The sequence below is a fragment of the Zootoca vivipara genome, chromosome 8 (assembly GCF_963506605.1).
Source record: "Zootoca vivipara chromosome 8, rZooViv1.1, whole genome shotgun sequence".
Lineage (NCBI taxonomy): Eukaryota > Metazoa > Chordata > Lepidosauria > Squamata > Lacertidae > Zootoca > Zootoca vivipara.
In genome coordinates, this window is record NC_083283.1 from 60,628,554 (window position 1) to 60,646,620 (window position 18,067).

Consider the following 18,067-nt stretch of genomic DNA (forward strand, 5'->3'; position numbering starts at 1 on the left):
CCTCTTCACAATTCAACATAAAATGAGATGTGTAGTTTCTCGGAACCTCAATTTCTGGAACACTTGCTTCTATTTTTGTGGTACTTTATTGAGAATAAGTTGCATTGTTAGCAGAAGTATTCTCAATTTACTTTCACGTCGTTATACTGAACTGAAGTCTTTCCTAGTACAGTCTGGAGAAAAATAACTCCAAGCAAACAAATTCACCAGTGGGAGTGGGTAAATCATCTTGCAGAAAAATACTTAAAAATACATTAACCATCCTCAACTAACAGCCAGAATGACATTCATGACAAAAGGCAGCTCCTATTTCCTCTGTTTAGAGACACTATATTCAAAAAAGGCTGATAGATAAGAGCTAGCGTTTTTCATGAATGGTCCACAGTACCAGGAAAATTCAGAGAAACGAGTTCTGTTCTGATCTACAAGGATATTGTGCTGATTATCTGGCTCTATGAGACTCAAAACTCCCAGTTCTTATAATAAAAAACTGTATTTATCACAAAAATCTAGATGTTTTATTACTCTTCAAATCATGCCTCCCCCCCTCCCCTGCCTACTTTACTCCAACTTTTGCTGCTGGAATAGAAACACCTTAACCATCAATATTGTTTGCAAAAAAAGCTTACAATTGTTGTTGTTGTTGTTGTTGTTGTTGTTGTTGTTGCTGCTGTTGTTGTTCATATGCCACCCATCTGATGTAGTAACTCCAGCCACTCTGGACAGCTTCCAACAAATTAAAACACAGTAATACATCAAACATTAAAAGCTTCCCTATACAGGGGTGCTTTCAGATGTCTTCTGAAAGTAGAATAGTTTTTTTCTTGTTCAGCTAGGGCAGGGGCCCTCTATAGCAGCATGTCTACCAACCTCTGGTAAAGGTAAAAGTCAAGTCCAGTCATAGGCAACTATGGGGTTGCGGGGCTCATCTCGCTTTCTGGGTCATGTGGCCAGCATGACTAAACCACTACTGGCTCATGGAGGACCGTGACAAGCGCCAGTGCACACGAAAACGCCGTTTACCTTCCTTCCGCAGTGGTACCTATTTATCTACTTGCACTGGTGTGCTTTCGAACTGCTAGGTTGGCAGGAGCTGGGACAGAGCAACGGGAGCTCACCCCACTGCAGGGATTCGAACCGCCAACTCCTGATCGGCAAGCCCAAGAGGCTCAGTGGTTTAGACCACAGCGCCACAACCTAGTTAATGCTGACAATGAAAGAAAAGAGGAAATTCACATGGGAAGGAGAGGAAAGTTGGGTAAGGGAGCCCATAAGCCCACATTCTACTCCCAATCTCAAAGCCATGGTTGAAAGATTGGAAGCATCATGCCATTAACTAGGCCTGAAGACTAACTGGAGATGAAATAATTTTTAAAACACGCAGGTACATTAATACCATGAGGTTGCTGGATCTACTGCAGTTCAAGATCTCAAGAAGGGCAGCAGCAAAAAGTTAATTTGGGAGGAATAAGGTTGATTTGCGTAATTTTCCTCCAGGTTAGCATTTCAGACAGGTGCAGCACATCAGTTTGTTAGAGAAAGTGAAACAGTTTTTGGCCCGTCAACCTTTCCGGTTTAGGAGGGGCAAACTCTAGACTTTAGCTGCTTTGCGCTTTAATAATAATTCTTCGTCATCTTTGCCAAAATAAGCTCTCTCTTCCAAAAAGATTTCAATGGACTTAGAAGGCGTGTCTTATTTTTCTTCCACAAGCCTCCTTATTTATAGATTAAAATGTTGGCAGGTGTGCTCAGGAAAAGGAGCTGCAGGGCTTAACACGCTGTGAAAAAGCAACAGATTTGTTCTAACAGATTAACAAAATGAAAGGCTGAGAAAAGTTGTACTTTCGCTTCCTTACATATGGTTCTTGTTTGTCAAAATGCCGTTTTATGGAAATAGTGACAACAAGGGAGTGCACAAAGCAAAATGAAGCATCACAGCCAAATCCACTAGAACAGCGGGGATATGCCTAGGAGCTTATAATGAATGCCTCAAATCAAGTCTCAAGAAAGGGAGTGTGCATTTCTAAGGATGTTTCAGACATTAGGACAGGAAGGTGCTAATTTTAATGAAATCAAATATAGTATTTGTCGCTGCCTATCTTTTTGAATCTTGACTGCAGGCTCGTAACTTTCTTTTTATGTCTTGGTTCTGGGGAAACTTCTACTTCACCAATTCACAGTGTGGCTTCTTTAGCAAATTTAATGGGCTAAAACTATGGCTGCACCTCGCCCTGCCCTACAGGGGGGAAATTACTTTTAACAGAATCAACAGCACCAACAAATTACTGTGCAAACCTTGTAACTTGTTGGCCCTGTGAATTACATCAGGCCACCCCTCTGGGTGGAATGGGGAACATGGGATTTCTTAATATATGCTCTCATCATAAGCATGAGAGGACTAGTAGTACAAAAGTCTTAATGTTTTTGCTTTGTACTCTCCGGCCTCAACAATGGATGGGAACTATAGCATGAAATCAAGAAGTATGGCTATGTCACAACATTTATTTTATATTTCTTGAAAGAGATAAATACCAGAAAACTTAAACCAAGAACTGGAGAAGTGTTGTAGGTCAGTGGTAGAGAATCTGCCTTGCACGCAGAAGCTCTGGGGTTCAATCCCTGACATCTTCAGGATGGGCCAATGGCCGTAATAAAAACTACTACTACTACTACTACTACTACTACTACTACTGACATCTTCAGGTACGGGTGAGAAAGAGTCCTGCCTGAACCCTGGAGAGCTGTCAGTGTAAACAATACTGACCTAGATAGGCCAATGATCTGAGCTGTTCCCATGTTCCAACTACAAGTGATCCACAGAACTTGTTTCCAATATCTAGTTCACTGCTGCAAAGTGAATAGCAACAAGGGTGTGTGTGCAACAACAAATAGCACTGTATCCTCATTCCTTTATTGGTACTCCTGTTCATGGTCTAGCCCAGGGGTTCCCAACAAAATTTTCTCGAGGACCCCTCATCGAGCCGCTATTGTGACAAGGACCCCCATTAATTCCTAATCCTAAATCTTAATTAATTCCTAATCCTAAATCTTTGTTTTGCAAAGAGGCAGCGCGCGCCAGGGAGGAGGAAGGGGAATGGAGAAGACAGGGTACCTGCGCAGTAGCACAGAAATGAAGCCGACGCGCGCAAAGCATCTTGGGGAGGTGAGCGTTAGTAGAATGCGTGCGCTGCCTCTTTGCAAAATAGTAGTGTTTGTAAAGCGCCATCTAACGGCATACAGCAGAACTACTGCCTCTATCTAATTCTAGTTTTGCGCTAGACTCTGCTCATGCAGGAAGCGGCCAAAACAAAAAATCTGTTATCATACGAAATATATTTAATATATTTTTTATTCTAATAGCATCTTGCGGACCCTTCTGGCATAGCTCGCGGACCCCTGGGGGTCCGCAGACCACCTGTTGGGAACCACTGTTCTGAAGGAAACTCAAGAAGCTCTGGATGGGGATTAAGAGAAAGAAAGTTATTTCTAGTTGCCAGAAACAGGACAATCAAATATAAGAAAAGCTTTTTGAAGTGTTATTTATTAAATTTGTATGAAATGACCTCTCCACACCATGAAATAGCTCCTTATCTCTGCAGCTGCAATCTCCCAAGAGGATGTCGGGTTGGGCAGTTGAATCTGCATGCCTACCCCCCCTCCCCCGGGTGTGGCCTTGGGCGCTGGCAACTCTCACTACGCCACTGTGCACAGACATACATACCCTCCTCCAGAATATGATAAAACTTTAAAAGGAGTCAGTCAGACCAATTCACTCTTTCTCCACAGTTTCCTGTTCCTGTTCTGTGACTTCTGGAAGCTTCTAAGTATGTTGTCCTCATTGGGTTACTCCTGGATAGCTTTTTAATGCTCTGGATGTCTGTATCTCTCAAGGTTCCTTTGAGTATATCTATATACCTCCCTCCATTTCTGCGAGCAGGGAAGGGAGCATTAAATTCGCAATCTGAGAGTGTGATGATTAAGTTGATATTCTTGCTGAAAGATTACTGCATCTCAGCTCTGGCTAGTTTCTTTTCACACTTTGAAGACTGTGTGTTTTGAAGCACACATGAATGACTTTCAAGCCTTAACAGAAAAAGATGCGGTCTCCTAGCAGTAACCCATCTTTTTCTGCAATGTGTAAAGTGTCCCTTTTCTGCAAAAGATAAACTGGAATATATTTTACTAGCTCAGGGAAGATTCTCTGCAGGTAGGTTTATAAGGAAAGAAAAGTTTCACAACTACAAAAGAAAAACAATTATGCCTGTAGACAAAAGTCTATGTATTTCTAAAAGGCAAACAGAACTATTCAACTGACATCACCAAGTAAAATCTATATTAGATGATCTCGCCACAGCTATCCATGCTTTGGGAAATGTGTTTTCTCTAATATGTTAATCTAAGAAGTGTCTGGAAACTTCAAGTGAACCAAAATACCATAGTCAGGTAGTCAGCAAAAACTGCCACATTTCCTGAATTTTAAAGAACTTCAGTGGCTTCCAGTTTGTTTCTTGGCACAATTCAAAGTACTAGCTTTCAATCCATAAAGCCTTAAATGATTTGGGTTCATGGAATCTGAAAGGACTTTCTTCTCCAATATGAACCTGCCCATTAATTCAGATATTCTGCAAAGACCCTTCTAATGGTGCCCCTACCTTAAGAAATTAGGTGGACAGTCACCAGGAAGAGGCCTTTTCAGTGGTGGCACATAACCTGAAGAACTCTGTTCCCAGAATATTGAATCTAGCATGTGCACACCTTCTAAGATGGCACACAAAGTCTATCCTATTTGCCTGAGCTTTTAACAGTGGTCATGGTTTACCCAAGTGACCTGATTCTATTGTCATCTCTGCTGCTCTTTTAAGTATACTTTGATTATCATTCTCTCTATTTCAGATTCTAATATTTGTGTGCACAAATGAGGCTAAAGCAAGCAATACCCACATGCAATAGGAAGGCATTAGACAACCTGAAGTAACCCTGAGATTTATATTAGGAAAAGAAATTAGATGAAAATCCTAAGGAGGGGACCCACAAAAAAGTTCAATGATCACAGAGTGCTAGCCATCTAAGAGAAAATCATTCAATATTAGGCAGCCACACAGCAGACTAACAACTGGCTATTTAACATAAGTGATTGCCCGACAGACGTCGGGCAGAAACAAAATCAATACTTCACAAATTCTCAAGAGTTTGTTTATTAGAAAACTGAAATACATGAGAAGCATACAGAAACTATAGTAGTCTGTAAAACCAATTAATTTAAAGTGCCTCAGCTTTTCTGGAAATCAATTAGTACATAATTTCAAACACATATGATCAATTTCTTTTGAAAAATCTATTTATAGCAATAGTCATCTGAAGCATTCCAGTAAGATTTGATATATATCATCATCAAAAAAAAAAAAGTGCAGGCACAACAAAGGGAAGAATATTTTTTGTGCTTGTCAGCTATTTATGTTGCTACTGACACACTGTACAGCTACTCTGGGTGTCAGTATCACTCACATTTATTGTTATACTGTGGAGTCCACTGCTATTTTGGATATGATATAGGTTTCTTAAGCAACTTCAGGTACAATTTAGCAGAAATGGAGCTAAACTAGACTCTTCTGGGGATGCTAAGGGATAGAGGGGGGGGAGGGAATCAGATAAAATTGCTTTTCCTTCTCTTCCACTAGCAGAGCCCCTGTTGGAGCAACCAAAGCTATGAGCACCATTTGGATTCTACCCACAATACACAGGAACACAATCCTCCAGCCTAACAGTATTGGGTCTTCCTCTGCTCCTTCTCGCTGCCCAGTTACATGTGATCTGTGTGCCAGTTTTCTGCCATCAGAGGCATCATAGAGGAATCAGCAGCAGGTGGTCATAAAGTATCTTAGCCCAAACAGTGTCTGTGAACATGCTGAAAGTTCACCTCTCTGAACTTTTCTAGAATATATCCAGGATACCACCATTGTGTTGTTTTTCAGATGAGCAAGTTGAAGCTAGATGGAAGGAAGAGCCACACATTGTTGTAGACAGAGTTTGTATGAGGAGTGAGTGAGTTGTGGGGAAAGATGGCTAGGTACACAGGCTTTTTGTCTACACGATGGGGATGTTTTAACTCTCCTTTGGAAAAAATCAGCTGCTCAGCCTTTCACCACAGGATTTGCTCTGTTTGAGTGGCTGTGTTGCTCTGTGTAATGTCTTACATTCTCAAAGTGCAAAACAGAAGCAGCTTAACTAAATTACCAAGAAATACCAGTACATATATTACAGAAGCAGATCACTTGCTTCTTCCCACTTTTTTCTCTGTTGTCTTCCCCTTCTCATATTACTCTCTAGTTTGTGCACTTGGTTAGATATTTTTCCAGTCAACAGACAAATGTAGATTTTAAAATATAGTCTTTCAGTACAGTGGAACCTCGGGTTGCGAACCTGATCCATGCGGGAGGCACATTCACAACCCACAGCATTCGCAACCTGCAGTGTTTGCAACCCGCAACACTGCATCTACATATGTGCATGATGCAATTTAGCGCTTCTGCGCATGCACAAAGCACAATCTAGCGGTTCTGCGCATGCACGAGCGCCAAAACCCAGAAGTAACTTGTTCCGGTACTTCTGGGTTCGGCATATCTGTAACCCAAAAATGCGCAACCCGCAGCGATCGCAACCTGAGGTATGACTGTACTTTCATTTTGACCTGCCATTTACTTCTGAAACTAGCACATGACAATGACTCAAAACTGCCAGCAAGCACTATTCTGGCCAGACAGCCTCAAATGGCAACAAAGATGGTTATTCACTACAAATAAATGAACTAATTATGTCTGAGATTCTAAAACTGCAGGGGAGCCACGGGATAAAGTTCTAGGCAAGAAGGGAATTGTGGAGCCTCCTTTTGAGAACTGGGTAGGTTGAACATTGGGAAACCTTTATTGATCTACAGTGATTTATGAGGAGGACATAATTTCCATTTAGTCATACTCTCAAACAGACTTGGTAAGAAGAGAAATCATGAATAGCTTATGCTTTGTTCTTATGTTTACCTGTGTGTAGTTTTAGGAAGGGTAAGAGTCCCTTGTCTTGTCACTCTTACCGGTACTACAGCTGCATGTGAGCATTTCAGCAAACTCACCTACAGAAGAAATGACTGTTGCCAGATTCATAGAACTGCAGTGATGGAAGGGACCCCGAGGGCCACCTAGTCCAACCCCCTGCAATGCAGAAATCTCAACACAGGATACCCCATCCAATTTTAAACCATACCAGACCCTGCTTAGCTTTGCAAATGCACTAGCATTTTTTATGCTGCACCACTACAGAGAAATAAAGGAAAAATGTGACCACCAATTGCTCTCTTCCTCAACCATATAACACCAGGAAGGAGATCAGCAGCACCTCCTATTGGCCAAGAGGCTGCTGTACATTGTGGAGGAGAAGATTTGGTCTCCAAGAAGCATGCTGCAGCTGTTGCTGCCACCAAAGCAGAAGATGCTGCATTCCCTGGGAGGATGGATATGCCGCCCCTGTGGATTCTGCCGCCTGAGGCAGCCATCTCACCTTGCCTCGTGGATGGGCCAGCCCTTTGTAACACATTCACAATTGCTAACATCTAAATGTTCAATATAGTAAGGAGGCAGAGGCAAAAGTGGCAGGAAGACCCAGGAATAATGAAATAATAGCAGGCTCCCCTGTTAATGTTGGTCCAAAACCCACTTCTCAATCTGCATAACAAGCACACAAAAAACACCTCCAAAACCCATCCTCAGTTTCCATGTTCTAGAAAATATAGAGCATTGCTGCACCAGGCCTCCACAGGATTGAGCACATTTTTGCTATACATTTTGCCTCATCAGTGTTTCCATAATGGAAAAACCCCACAGGGGTAGTGCATCTGCATATAGCAGAAAAGTAAAGAGATAGTGATTTATGTCCTAATTTTTACTGGATCAATAAAATCTCATATTCTTTATCCATGATAAACAATAGGCAAGAAATTCCTGTCAATAAATGTGAAGCTACTATTGATTGGTGCATTAAAATTGAATTAAAATAGGGACTAATAAAATAATTTAGTGAGATTTGAAGAAGAAATTCAAATTCTCCATAAGCTCAGAAAACAGCAACTTTGTCACCAATACGCTGGCTAAGTAATATGAAAAATTCATTTTATGTTGAAAATGAATATATCTAGTACAATATCAGCAATCTGCTGCATCTGCTTCATATGCATAGCAAGCATAGGTTCATAATTAACCACAAAAGAGCACAACCTAATTACATTTGAAGCAGCTTAAGAATTTGTTCTCCTCCACAACCAATCTCGCAAACATAAAAGTTTCAGTTTCCAAGTTCTCAGTCTATTTACCTGCAGCAAAACTCACACTACATAGTATTCTCTAGGTGACAGTATTCATAGCCTTCCCTGTATGGAGTTTTATCTCTTGAGCAGGAACGTATCACGTATGGAGAGGCCCCATTAGAAAGGGTATACTCAATGACACTTATTTCTGGAGACCCTGTAAAAGCTGCAGCCAGATTGGGTTTAGGTTTGGCTCCGCCTGGCAGTCGATGGCAGGCAGCTTGCAAAATATCTGAAGAAGTGTGCATGCACACGAAAGCTCATACCAAAATAAAAACTTAGTTGGTCTTTAAGGTGCTACTGAAGGAATTTTTTTATTTTAATTCAAACAGTAAGCAGCCATCTTGGCTCCTCCCTGCTCCTTCCTCCCTAAGTTTTTCATTTTGCCTTTATATCTCACAAGCAGTCGTATTTTTTTCGTCCAGAGAGCAAGTATCCTAGCCAGCCCTTGAAAATCTGACAACTGCATCCATTCGTATTTCAGAACAGTGAAACATTAGGGTTCATCTCTGAATAAACAGTTCTCTTTTATCATAACAAAGCAACAACATGAAGTACATAAAGCAATCCAAACAGTCCTCATATTTGAACCTGGGGCAAGTTTACAGAAATGTTTTTGGCACGAAAAGGCAACTACATTGTGACTTTTCTCTATCAATGCTCCGAAGACAAGCTTTTTAAAAATGATAGCTCCTCTTGGCACTCAGCGTTTATTTATCAGTTTATTGTTTTATTCCGCTTATCTGCTGCTTTTCAGGGCCAAGCCCTCACGAAGCAACACAGAGAAATAAAAACAAAATATAATCATGTAGAACATGAAGCATTGAGTGGATACAGACAAATAGTTGCATGAAAGAAATGGAATCAGATCGTCTAGGCTTTTTCGCATTCCAGAACTGAAGGATCCAGGCAAACATTAACAGGAAGAGTTGCCCAACTGCAGAGTTCACCACGACAAAAGGCCCTATCTCATTGCTGATCAATACAGGCAATTTCACTAGTGGGCAATTGTGAGCAGGGTCATATATATGGGTACAGACAGCCTTTTAGATAAAGGGGCCTCATTTCGCACAACAGAAGCTGCATTTTGCACAACAGAAGTTACTAAGCTGCCTTCCAAGGCACCCAATGTGAAACACTTCACAGTAATCCAGTCTGGGTCATATTTAAAGTAAGGCTAAACAGATTATTTGGCTTAATTAATGTTCTACCCACAATCTGAATGTCGAAGGGAAAAGAAGAGTAAAAACTTGCAATACTTTTAAGGGAGAACTTGTTTGGGACACATCAGCACTTGGTCTATTTTAATCTTTAACATCCTCTGAAATTTCATTTTGCTGCTGCTGCAAAGGATATTATCAGAAGCTCCTTCTGAGTTGCTGCCATTGCTCCCCATTTTGATGCCCCTTGGAAAGTTGCTGCATGTCGAATAGTTTTAATGAGGGATTCTAAGAGAAAATTTAAAAAAATTCCTTCAGTAGCACCTTAAAGACCAACTAAGTTTTTATTTTGGTATGAGCTTTCGTGTGCATGCACACTTCTTCAGATGAGAAAAGAGAAAATTGTTAGCTGTCATCCTTCCCACCTCCCCAGAATCCCCATCAGAATAATATTATATCGCAGTGCAGCATTATTCCAATGGTCATTGTGCAGGGAAAATATATGAAGTCTAAGAGGACAAAAATGCCTAAAAAGTAGTGTGCTGCCAAAGTAAGTCTCCCCTGTAAAACATTTGCAAATCCTTCCCCTAAAAAATTGCCCCCCAATTTGCCATTCCTGTAGCACAGGATTAGGCAAACTCGGCCCTCCAGATGTTTTGGGACTACAACTCCCATAATCCCTGACCACTGGTCCTGTTAGCTAGGGATGGTGGGAGTTGTAGTCCCAAAACATCTGGAGTTTGCCTATACCTGCTGTAGCAGTAGTCACTTTTTGCAGTAGGCAATTTTTGAAATTAGTTTAACATTTGCCTAATTTGCTCTGGTTAGCAAGAAAAGGATGCTTTCTGCAAAGAGTCCTGTCTGGTACTCATTTGACAATCCTTTCAATGCTAGGCAAAGGACCCCCCCCCTCCCTTTAATATATTTGATTAGCTACTATGGGATTTGCTCGATCCAATGGGAATTGTGTTTGAGGAGAGGATTCTCTACTTTGTTGATTTGTTATGTTGTACTTATTTTATATGTTGCATTTCTTTGTATTTCATGTTTTTAATTATGTTATTGTACGTTGCTGAGATTTTGGCATTGGCACTCAAAATTCAGCATTTGATGAACCACAGTTTTACACTTCCATTCCACCTGTTATCGTTCAGATTCTTGCTCCTAGTTCTCTCATGAACAAAAGGAGCTGAAGAAGCTCTATTTAAGGAAACAGGCAGTTGGAAGTGATCATGTCAATCACCAAAGCTTAGAGATAAAATTTCTGGAAATTTTGAAGACACAGGCAGGAAAATATTGTTTTTTGTTTTATTTTGGGTTTTTTTTAATAAAAAAAATACAGATACAGAAGCAATACTTAATTGCTTTTAGCATCTTTGGCCACCTCATGAGAAAACTCCCTGGTGTTGGGAAAGATTGAGGGCACTAGGAGAAGGGGACGACAGAGGATGAGATGGTTCGACAGTGTTCTTGAAGCTAACATGAGTTTGACCAAGCTGCGGGAGGCAGTAGAAGACAGAAGTGCCTGGTCCATGGGGTCACAAAGTGTCGGACACGACTAAACGACTAAACAACAACAACAACAGATCAAAAGTCACTTTGTTACTTTAGGAACATAAAATGTATTATATATAAATTGGTTTGCCATTAAATTATCATGTTTATACAATCTCTTCAGTCAATATTTACAAACTGTTTTTACTTTTTGTTACAGGCGAAGCTACAAGCTGCTAAACTGCAAGGAACCTAGTATCTCTTTCATTTTGCCATTTTATAAGGAGCAGAAAATTATGATGGGCTGTAAAATCAACTAAGTCCTACTCAAAGTAGACCCGCTGAAATTAGTAACCGTGAGTTCCTTATGTCTATTAACTTCAATGGGTCTTACTCTGAGTAAGATTATCGCTTAATATAATCCTATGTCTCCTTCAATTCTCCAAACTGTCAAGCAGACATAAAAAAAGAACTGAGAAAAAGGGGGTCTCAATGAATGCTACATAAAAATTTATCAGTCTCATTTTCTGAGCTATTGCTATCAGTTTCTTCTTCTTCTTCTTCACATTTGCCATCATATCTATCATGGACTTCTAAAAGCTGAAGGTTTGCGTGGATTGAAACAAGCTTCTGTATCCTTTCACACGTCATAGTCCAACATTTTCCCAGTTTTTGCAATTTTTCGGGGGGGAAAGCCTTCAAATGAGAGGGCTTTCACATTTTAGGTAAAGCCACCTCCACAATACACAAAGTGACCAAGGCATTATTAGGGACACTGGCCATGCCATGTGGAAACTCCTTGAAGAACTCTCAGAAATCCATCCAGATCTATCTGCCTCCAAGGGCAGACCATTCCAACTGGTACCTCACCTTTGCAGCAAGCCTAAATCTCACCAGAAAATGATCTGATCACAATTAAAAAGTGAAATAGAAATTCCCCACATCCAGATAAGCATCAACCCCACCTGATTAAGTGATTCTATGGAGGTATTTGCCCAACTACTTCTTAAAATGACCCCATGGTTAACATGGCATCTATGAAATCTTGAAATCTTGTTTTATCACAATGGTTTGCCTGAAATGAAACAAACCACAGTCACAAATTCAGACATAACACTAAACCAAGGAACATGGTTTGTTCCCTCCCAGCTGTTGCAGGGAGGAGCACAGCGGATGCAATTTGTCCCTGCATGAAAAGCCATCGTTTACAGTTCATGGTGACATGCAAACATGGCCACAGAATAAAGCATTTCTTGTGTACTTGATTTTGGGCCTCAAAGCTATAAAGCACACATCAGATGCAAGAATGTTGCTCTTTTTTATTTCCATGCCATGTGCTACAAACAGAAAAAGTTAAACATAAGAAGTCTTACTTAATAAATGCACAGATCTTCTACTTTTCTTTGATGTAAAAATCCACTGGGTCTTGAAACATCCAACCAGGGTGCAATGATTTTCTGCTGAGAAATAAAGAGATATCTTTATGAAATAGAGACGACGCAAAATTGTAGACAGGCAAACAGACGCACACACAAAAATCTATTAAAATCAAATCAGGGAGTGGTCTCTCACCAATTCTAATAAGAATTCGTTTTCAAGTCTATCCATTGGTTTAAGATTAGGGGGTGTACATAGTTTGCTTAGTTATTTGACGTAATGTGTTTATTTTTATGTAATGGTATTATTTTACTACTGAGCATTCCTAATATAGTTCTTGTTCACTCTCAGTGATGAAGGCAGCAATATACCAAAATACACTGAGCATATTATATTATAACATAAATTATTTGCAGATTAATTTTAGGCTCATTTTTTTAAGCTCCTTATCCTTTTTCTTTTGAGGCTCCGTACCTGTCCACTTGCTCTATTATTAATAATAAAAATGTTTATAATTTATTACATTTAACTGTCACTTTATAATAAATAAAATGTCTCAAATACAAAATAAAATACACCACCATAAAGACAACTTAGAACCAGAAACATTTAAAAATAAACAATACAAAACACAAGGCAGTCTCTGCTTGTGTTCAAGTCTCCCACACCTGAGACATGTCCCGCTCCTGGCACTCCTTGCTGTTGCCTCTCCTGCCACACTTCCCTCCCTGCCTTCCAGTCTTCATGCCAGAAGCTAGGGAGAAGCAACTGTTGTGCTGAATTTCTTTCTTCAACCCAGGAATTCATATAAAATACTGGGTGCAACTGTTCCAATTCCCATCCAACGGAAGGATGAGCAGAATGACAATACCAATAACCTCTCTCCTTGGATATAGGAGAAATAGTGACGGTGTCCCGATTAACGTCATTTGAGGCCATGGACCAGGCATGTCAAACCTGCGGCCCTCCAGATGTTTTGGCCTACAAATCCCATGATCCCTAGCTAGCAGGAGCAGTGGTTGGGGAAGATGGGAATTATAGTCCAAAACATCTGGAGGGCCGCAGGTTTGACATGCCTGCCATGGACATATGACGGTCCTTAGGGGTAATTGGGCCCTTTAGAGCAGAGGGTTGTCAGAGACTTGAGCGCACAGACTGAAATGACCAGAAGCAGACCTAGAAGAGAGCTACTTTGTCAGTAGCTGTGGAATGTCTGGTGTTGTCTTTCATTGTATTGAGGCACACTTGCTATCCTGGCTGTTTTTATTCCCACTATAATCTTCCTACGTGTGCTATCATGATTGAGAGATAATTCGCTAGATGCAGTGAGATTTTCTATTATGACAGACTTTCCCCTTATAATGAGGCAAATGAAGCAAAGAACATGACCTCTTCACTAGTTTAGTTCTTTGTTGATTTGGTTGATAGTGTCTGGGAATCAAGAGGAAAGTGGATCATAGCTTTATACTGAGTGCTGTTAATCTTCCCTTTGCATAATGCTGGTACACTCTGGCCCAAATACTGGAGATTTATTTGGTGTGCACACATTTTCAAAAACTAGTAAACACGTTGGATTCTATTACGAAAGAACAGCTTTGCAGCTCTTTTCAAGCACTATATTTATATACTGTATACATAGGTACTGTCATGTGTTTCAATTTGCATCTCTACAGAATGTGGATTTTTTTTTTGTTCCACAGAGAGAGGCGGGAGGGAAATCACCCAGCTATTTCATTCATTTTGGCTGCATAAAGCTGTGTCACATGTATTCAGGGTTCATTTTAGCACATTTAGCTACAATGATACATATTTCATTAATTCATATGCATTATTTATATGCAACCATTCATATATGGAATCATAAAAACAGACACCAAGAAAAAGTAAACATACTGAAAAATTGGCTGTCTTTATAAATCTTATACAGCATTTATTTTAAGGATTTATATGCCACCCTTCAAAACAAAAATTATCCCATGGCAGCTTACAAGCAGAGTCATAAAAACATTTTAACACTTGCATTTAACAATTATTTAAACCAAAAACAGCAGGATGAAATAATTCCTATTTCACATCAGTGCATGGGTATAGCCAGGATTTTTGTGGGGGGGGGCAAGACTTGGTGTGTGTGTGGGAGGGGGAGAACTGACGTGATTGGTAAGTATTTCTATTGTTTTACTTGATCAGGGGGGCCAGCTGCCCCACCTTGGCTACATCCATGCACCAGCAAAACAATTTTACAATTTAAATGACAGAACAATGGCAGTTTAAAAATCCAACCCATAGTTTTAATCCAAAACAGACTAAAATGAAAATCAAAAGCAAACAGAGGAGTCACATGTACCTCCCTTGAGAGGTTGTTCCATAGATATAGGACCAGCACTGAAAAGCCCATTTATTTTGTTTCAACCAATCTGACCGATCTTAATTGTGAGGACTGCAAGAAGGGACTTTGTGGGTGATTTTAAGGCCTGGGCAGGTCTTTACAGGTATAGGTTGCTCTTCAAGTAACCTGCTTCCGAAAGGTTTGAAATTGAGGCCAGAAGCGAATAACCAGTGTAGCAATGTAAAATCAATGCAATGCATTCCCAACACTTGACCACCATAAGCATCTTGGCTGCCATATCTTGTAACAACTGATCCTTCTGAACATCTTTAGGGGCAGACCCCACAAAAAGTGTGCTACACTAGTCTTGTCTGGGTGTAGCCAGGGCATGAATAGCAGAGGCAAGGCCAGCTGCTTCTAGATAGGATGGTGGCTAGCTCACCAGCCTAAGCCATAGCTGCCAAGTTATCCCTTTTTTAAAGGGATTTTCCCTTATGCTGAATAGGCTTCCTCGCAAGAAAAGGGAAAACTTGGCAGCTATGGCCTAAGCTGGTAAGCATATTTTAAATATACTGGGAGGAATTCAATGCTCTTTCTCTCTCCTTCCCCCACATGCTGACCCTGGGGTTCTCCCAACATCTTTGCTAAAGAACAGAAGGTATTGCAGCATTTCCAGAAGACCCTCAGACTTGGTCCGCGGCAAGCCTTAAGTGGAAGAGAGTTCCAGAGCTACAGAAGAACCTCTGATGACCTCTCAGCAGGGCAGACTTCTCTGCAAGCCTTTGTTCCAACTCATCACTTTAACAGTATATGAAAGTGAGTCACCTACATTAAACCCCTCACCGTGACCAGAAAGGTAGTAAGCATTGAGTCTGCAGAATCTGGATCATATGTAAAAAATGGGTGAGCTGGAGGTCATTTGCTTACTGATGCATCTGTTTTGACACCTTATAATCATCACTTTTATATAATACAAGCCCTAGGAATCCCTAACATCCTTGCTGATTTTTGTGATGTATGACACTCAGTTTCAGCCCATGAGATCCAGCAACAAAGCACTATTTTATTTATTGTGACTTAAGGTGTATCATTCTCTCAGTCACTAAAGTCACAATATGGCAGGTTATGATCTGGCTATATGTTGGAACATTCACACAAAATCAACAGTAAATAGTTTCAATTTAATATGGTTGGCTACTTCCTATGAAGTATGTAAAAATGCAAATATTGATATAAACTTCCTCAAAAATGGTTCGATAGCATTTTGGGTTCATCTCTGAAGTAGAAGGAGCTGTTTGTTTATGGAAGTTGAACAATTTTATCTAACAAGAGAAAAAAATAGCAGCGTTCTAAGAGAAGGGAAGCCATTGCAAATTTTAACATAAACTTTTGCACAAAAGCAAATATCCAGAAAAACAAGTGCTTTTTTAAAAAAAACTGTAAATAATGCTAGCACAATACTTCAGTGAGTTTAAGAGATGTGATACATGACTGCATAATAAATACAAAATTCAGTTACTACATGCTTTCGAAATGCTTTCAAAACTATACAAAATGTCATAAGAGTATGAAGATACTTTTAATCAAATACATTCAGAGATAACATTCAGAGATAAAGAACTATCATTTTACTGAAGTTACAAATGCAAACAAGAATGGGGCAAACTGAAAATTCAGCTTGAGCAACATTATGCTACGATTATTTTTCATTCAGTGTTGCAAACACTTTTTTTTTTACATTTATAGCCCAATAAAATGTTTTCTTCTCTCTTGTTATCTGCCCAGCCACCATCATTTTACTCCCACAATAGTTTCAGTATTACTTTAGTTCCGTTAACATTCACACAGCTCAGCTAACATTTAACCACTCCTGTTTTGCACCAATTTGACCTCAATACATACTGTTAAGAAAAATGATACTACGGTACTTTGCAATGCACAAGGCATAGAGCATGCTGCATTATAAATCGCCCCTATAACTAGCTAGAAAGTTACTGATCTTGTTGTTTACCTTGGGATATAGAAGACAATATAATCATCCAGAAGTTGCTTAGCTAGGATTACACATTTTTTTACAGTGAATTCTCATCATGATGTGAAAAACCCTTGTTCCATGTATCAGAATAGATGTAACCACTAAAAAGCTCTTACTTCATGTTCTTTAAAGTTCTGAACAGACAGGAGAAAGCTGTATTGCGAATGGTAAAAATCTGCTGCCTGGAGCAGTAAACTCCCACTCCCCACAAAAACAAAATCTATTAGGCCCCAATTCTTTACTTAATTCCATTGTGTAAGCCATCAGATATGGGCATTCAGAAAAAAATGCTTTAGCAGAAGCAGCCCTTGGGGTGGGGAAGAAAAAGACTGGGAATATGAAAGTCTTCTATACTGCAAGATTGAATTGTAAGTTTTAAAAATAGACACAGATGGGGGAAGCAAATGCTAGGAAAATACCATAGATTTGCTAACAAAGAATAACACACACACACACACAGAGAGAGAGAGAGAGAGAGAGAGAGAGAGAGAGAGAGAGAGAGAGAGAGAGAGAGAGATACATGGGAAGGACCTGCAACATATTCATTAACAAACACAGAAAATAGCAGAGCTTAAAACTTTTGAAGTACAGTACTAAGTAGCACTCCAAAATTTACAGCATTTTGGCTGTGCTACATTTTGGAACCATCATGACAACCTGTGTCAGTGAGCTCCAAATTAAACACCTAGAGCCATACAGCTACCAACCATCACAAGCCCTGTTCGCTTTCTTTCTTAATTTGATCACTTTTGCATAAGACTGATTTTCTGTTCCACGAATACGGAACCCTGTGCCTGCTCCCACTGAGTTGACACAATGCTGCGTAAGTTTGAGAATGAATTTCATTCAGCCAGCAGAGGCTGTAACATTCTATAATGATAGAGACAAACTCTATTAAATATGCCAGCTTCTAAGGTTGTTTTTGTGTGTGTGTGTTTTTTTAGTATGAAGGGGTTTTCTGTGAGACCATGAGCTCGTTACTTCATGCTAAAAAATAATTAGCCAGGAGAACAATCTGCCTTGACTACAGTGGCAAGAGATTATCTGTAACTCAGGATCTTCAAATCAAGTACCAGAACATATATTTTAACTCAACTGGAAATTACAAGTGTCCAGAGGAGGGCAACCAAAATGGTCACAGGCCTGGAAACAATGCCTTATGAGGAACGGCTTAGGGAGCTGGGCATGTTTAGCCTGGAGAAGAGAAGGTTAAGGGGTGATATGATAGCCATGTTCAAATATATAAAAGGATGCCATATAGAGGAGGGAGAAAGGTTGTTTTCTGCTGCTCCAGAGAAGCGAACACAGAGCAATGGATTCAAACT

General features: G+C 40.0%; 1 protein-coding gene across 17 annotated transcripts in view; it reads right to left on the reverse strand.

Moving 5' to 3' along the window:
* ATXN1 (ataxin 1) overlaps nucleotides 1-18,067 on the reverse strand; it is a 202,444-nt gene that overhangs the window by 142,601 nt on the left and 41,776 nt on the right. For 10 of the 17 annotated variants that reach the window (XM_035124729.2, XM_060277955.1, XM_035124732.2 and 7 more), the window contains one exon: nucleotides 12,378-12,464. The gene's annotated coding sequence lies outside the window, so the exon portion shown is untranslated. Of the gene's footprint in view, nucleotides 1-629; nucleotides 727-12,377; nucleotides 12,465-18,067 lie in introns of all 17 variants that reach the window. The other 7 variants (XM_035124742.2, XM_060277957.1, XM_035124741.2 and 4 more) reach the window with 3 other exon arrangements.